Source organism: Alosa pseudoharengus, unplaced genomic scaffold, assembly GCF_046254945.1.
Source record: "Alosa pseudoharengus isolate Yale_2024_CS ecotype anadromous, Long Island Sound unplaced genomic scaffold, YU_APseudo_1.1 YU_APseudo_1.1_scf_4, whole genome shotgun sequence".
NCBI classification, from domain to species: domain Eukaryota; kingdom Metazoa; phylum Chordata; class Actinopteri; order Clupeiformes; family Clupeidae; genus Alosa; species Alosa pseudoharengus.
Genome location: NW_027468774.1, coordinates 32,384,795 through 32,390,163, shown reverse-complemented (window position 1 = coordinate 32,390,163; position 5,369 = coordinate 32,384,795). Strand labels below are relative to the sequence as shown.

The 5,369-nt window shown below is 41.4% G+C and overlaps 1 long non-coding RNA gene across 1 annotated transcript; it reads left to right on the top strand.

Moving 5' to 3' along the window:
• Window positions 1-3,939: 3,939 nt before the first annotated feature.
• Window positions 3,940-4,911, top strand: LOC143102786 (uncharacterized). The gene is made up of 4 exons (XR_012982655.1): window positions 3,940-4,069; window positions 4,409-4,489; window positions 4,603-4,624; window positions 4,701-4,911. It is a non-coding gene; the product is annotated as an uncharacterized LOC143102786 (long non-coding RNA).
• Window positions 4,912-5,369: the final 458 nt, after the last annotated feature.

The following is a 5,369-nucleotide window of genomic DNA, read 5'->3' as shown; positions in this document are numbered from 1 at the left end:
ACGGTCCCTTATAAAGCATACTTGTGCTTCATTCATCCACACATCCAGCTCCTAACGTTTTGACAAGCATTTCTACCAATTGACCTTGTTTGCTTTGCTGTCTCCATCCTTTCTGTTTTTGTTGTTTGCAAAAAAATATATAGTAGCCTAGGCCTATTTATTGGTAACCAGCAACAAGTGCAATTTGTTAATCGCTGTCATTCTCTCTCCTGCCAACAAAAATGTGTTACGTTCCAAGTAGCAGTGCGTAATTCTGCTTCATAAAGCAGAATACAGAATACAAATACATTGGTCATATAAATAGCCAGTTTATGGTCTACAGTGTAGGCTAGAGTTGGTAAGTTATGGGCCAACTTGGAGTGAATATACAGGGGGATTTCTTTGGCTCTTAGCCTGGCAGGTGCGCACGTAGACATAGCCTACGGCCGAACACTGCAAGCGCCAATGTATCGTGCTCTCACAACAACCACGTCGTTAACTTAAATAGGCCTACTGTAGGTTAACATCACTCTGAGTTCGCATTCAAGCAAGCAAAATGATCTGAATACATCTGTTTCTCTGGAAGGGCAAGGGGTAACAACAGGACAACACAGAGACAGGCCAGAATGCAGGACTAATGTTATGAGAGTATTACAGTAGCCTAATATGGGATATTCTACGGGAAAATATTAAAACGGCAAGACAGCGGGGAAAAGTTAAAATGATAGGCCTAAACCCGGAAAAAGTTGGCTTGTTAGGTATTTTTCGGTCCCTGTGATTATTTGTGAAATTGTGCAAACGGTCTTTTCAAGTCATTTGAGAAGGAAGGAGTGTAGCAAGCTCCCAAATTGACGCTCGTCTGAGAAATTGAGTTTTGGATAATGTTCAGCTTCGGCAGCTTTACAATGACTGAGGAAGCCTAGAGACGAGTCCATAGCAACAAGTTCATGTGTTGAATTTGTTATTACCCAGTGTGCTTTGTTGAATGGTCTCAATGTTTTATTGTTTTATTTCATGTGAATACTTACTAGAGGAGTACATTATTTCAAGTAGGCTAATGCAGTTGCAGGAAGTGTGCATTTAGTAAATCTACAGAAATGGCCACCATCTTGGTGAAGTGTGATGTGTAAGATCAGAAAGCAGAGGGTGAGTTTAGAACTATTGCTTATGTCGTTGTGTTTTCATAGCGCTCTATAGCGCTAGGTATCAACGATTGGTCGGGGAGGGTCATGTCTTTGTTGAACAGACTGCTGGAGGGTCGTTGAAAATCTTCTTGCAGGCAGGGGAGGGTCATGCAACTTTTGATTGAAGCACTCAATATCCCTCCGGTGACCCCGTTTATAAATAACGAACGGTCCCTTAATCGAACGCTGTGTCGTCCTTTATCCCTTACACTTACGTGAATGTGAGGTGGTCTTTATGTCTTTATGACATCACCTTTCCAGCTTTGTGACGTAGTTTAGGCCTAACGTGGTGAGGTGTTCTCTCGATACACAAAGTGTTCACAACAAAACGTCTTCTGCAGTGTTACTCAAGTGCATGCATTTTAGTGTAGTTCTTGTTAATAAGTGATGGCGAATTCTTCAGGAAGTTTTAAAGGGGGACCTCCAGACCTTGGGGTATGTCACCATTATGAGAATGGAAACTTGAAAAATGTGAAATTGTCTCTATTCCTACTGATCCTAAACGTCTAGATTCCTAGGATAAAAATATTGGATAGGTTCAACTGCTCTGACCAAATGTAATGGCTGAATCTACAGCCTTGGTAAAGTAATAGTAATTTCACACAATGAGACAATGATGACTGCTTCTTTTTTTTCCTAGGAGGTTGTGCATCGACATTTTAACGGGACTCTAGATGTGGACATCTGTATTATCCGTGTCCTACGTTTCACCCGGTGGTTTTCTGCTGAGTAAGTCATCTGTACAATGATAGCCAGTCCTTGAAATCACTCATTTATCTGTCACTATCAGTGTCCAAAAGTGTTATGTGTGTTAAGCTTATTCTCTTTTTATTTCAGGGAATTGCAGATGATCAGAAGAGCTTTCATTGTTGAAGTATGTCGGTTTCTATGTTTGCCTTTTAATGTATGCTTTGAGTGACTTTTGTATTGCTTCTTGTAATGTTTGCAAATTTGAGGGAAGAACATCTTCAAATGCTTTAGTCCTACCAAAATCTTGTACACATATCTCAATTCTACATTCTGCATGTGCACATGCCCAAATGTCCAGTATGTGTGTGTCAAATAATCTATGATTTTTATGATCTGGCTCTAGTTCACTGAAGAGGACTTGAACTGGGTCATGGAGAAGATCATTAGATATGTATCTTTCCTCGCGCTGGACATCCTGACACCTGCCCTGATGGTGTGCAGGGAGATGGAGAAAGCCACCCAGAGAGAGTCTGCTGCTCTCTGCCTCCCTGTAGTGCTGGTGCAGGCTGCAGCTGGCAGTGGGGACGTCCTCAAAGATGCCCAAGATGCAGGAGAAGCAGGAACCAATGTCAGGCGCAGGCTTATCGTCAACAATGTGGAGAACCCCATGCCTGATGTCGACAATCTTGCTGACCTGAGCAGATTTTTCTCCCAATTGCTCAGACAGTCAGAAGACAGACAAATCAGTGGCAAAGTGGGCAAATGTGTTGTCGACATCACAACCATGCTCCTGGAGACATTGGTGCCTGGGTATGCCCCTTGGATCAAAGGGTTTTATGGAGGATGCCAGGATGTCAGTGAGTTTCTCAGATGCCACAGGCATCTACCTGCCATGACGGCAACCTTCTCATCCCTGATAGAGACCACCTCAGAGATGCTCACTGACATGAGGAGGTGCATCTTGTACCAGCAAACCACCGGCAGCAGGACCCAGAGATACATTCAGTTTGAGGACTTCATCGGATTTATCTTCAAGCACTTCATCCCGGAGTCTATCAGAACGCTGCTGGAGAGATTGATGAATGCTCCGAATGGTGTGCAGCTATTTCATACCTCTGTGGCAGGGATGGAAGCGGCGGAGATGCCGCTCTTTCCACAGGTATGCCAAAGTCCCCACAGCCCACAGCACAGCCTACACATCAGATTATTTCATCATGAGAAACTAGTTCTGTTTATATTCATTACGAAAATTCATAAACCAAGCAATACAACACAGTTTTAAAAGATCTTCCACTTCCACTATATTCCACTGTCCATTAAATCTTAACTGTTGCCACAGTTGTTTATGCCAGAGAGAGACACAGTCAGGAAGCAGCTCATCGGCGCCATCTCAAAAGATGTGACATCTTTTCTCTCTGAAGCTACAGACATGACATCCAGAAAGAGAGGTGTTATTTGGACTGTTTGTTATCTTCATGATTATACAATCATGTTATTCTGTAAATCCATATGTTAGTTTTCAATGACATCAAGGAACATTACATTTAAATAAATGAATTGAATTAAAGTGATAGCCTTACAAAAAATACAAATATGAGTAATAGATTAAATAATAATAAAGAATAAATAATAATAATGAAGAAAACAGAAAAATGTGCATTAGAATTAATTAGTTAGAGAAGTTAAACAGATGAGTCTTTGGAGATGCTTTTTGAAGATCCCAAAAGTATTGCTAGAACAAACAGCGATGTAGCTACATGTGACTTCTTTGGTTGATTTGATTGGAAGACAAGACGTGCCTAGAGGTAAATTCTTGCCAATGTAGATTATTTTTCTGTAATTTAAATTTAAATAGTAGCCAGTATGCATTGTAGTCTTGTTTGTGCTGTCTGTAATTTATGTTTTATGCTGAATATCAGTTAGTTATGCTAACATTTGCGTTGTCTGCTCTTACAGCCTTATCACAGTCCATGCACACTGAAACAGAAGGGCAGAACACACACACTAACGGTGAGACTGAGACAGACAAAGACATGTCAGTCTCCTCTCCTCATCTGCCTGAGAACAGCGTCGAGTCTGAAGAGTCTGATGGACATACTGCTCTGGTGGACAGAGGAGTCACTGGAACAGTGGACGCCTCTAGCATCAGTGACAGCACCTGCAGCAGCAGAACCAGCAGCTGCAGCAGTATAAGCAGTGATACAAGCTCCAATGAGGTAAATTCTTAGGTCATTCACCTTTGAGAAATAAAAGTAAACCTGGTGGTGTACTGTAGGTCTGACTGTTTCTTAGTTAGCTATGTGTGCTAGTGAGTCAGTCTTGACAATTGTAGATTATTGCTTGATACATTTCTCCTTACAAAAGGCTCTGGACATGTGTGTTCAGTAGTGCTCATTCTATTTACAGTAGTTGGTTAGACATACGGCATAGAAAACACTTTTGCTTGGCACAATAAATAGGAAGGTCTTTTTGTCTTGATTTAAACTTGTGTCATGTGTTTCGATAACTGTATAGTAATAAAGAATTGTGTCCTTTCCCCGTTGTTCATCTTTCAGGACTCTGCAGATGTGAAGTCCACAAAAGGTGAGACTAAGCAGAGGAGAAAAAGGAGTTTTACGATCCACTGGAGAGTTAAAGTAAGAACACATGTCACATTGTTTGTTTAAATTGACATACTGCATTATTGAGGGGTCTGTGCAGCTGCATGTTCATGATAAAACCATATTGTTTCCATCTCTTCCATCTATAGAGATCAGTAGCTCCCGCACCAGGTAAGAAGAGTACAATATTATTCAGTTTATTAAGATTTGAACTTGTGTATTTCATATGATGTGCTCTGTATTACAGTGGTGGAGGAACCTTCTGTTGCCACAGAGAAGACCAGGAGGCCATCGTTAAAATCTCGCGTAGCGTCTGCCTTCTCCAGACTCTGCTGCTGCTGCTGCAAAGGTCAAGAGTGAACTCTTGTGGCAGGAGTAGGAGTTGTGCAAGAGTGATCTCTTGTGGCAGGAGTAGGAGTTGTGCAAGAGTGATCTCTTGTGGCAGGAGTAGGAGTTGTGCATCATGATGACAAATGGCATGCAGCTGGAAGGAGCAGTGAGGCTTTTTTTGCAGGGAAACCTGAAATACAGGGATGGTGAGACTGCATCCCTGCCTCTCATCTTAAAATTAAAAATGAAGTTCTGCTAATTATCAGACTGATTTACCTTTTTTGTTCTTGTGTGAGTGCAACCAGTCTGAAGTCATACATTGGATTTGGTTCTCAGCAGGGGTCTCAGTAGTCCTAGTGTGAATGTGATGGACCTAGTCTCTAACCATTTCTGTGTTTTCTGTAATGGGCAAGTCACTTCACTCACCCAAACTATCTAAAACAGATTCAAGTAAAACAAATTGATGTTAGTGTGGTCTTCAATATTGTTGATAGAAAAATACTGGTTGACAGATTGGAAAATTGTGTCAGACTCACAGGATGGTCAATAGAAGGCAGGTGTTATAATGTCTTGATTGGCAATTATG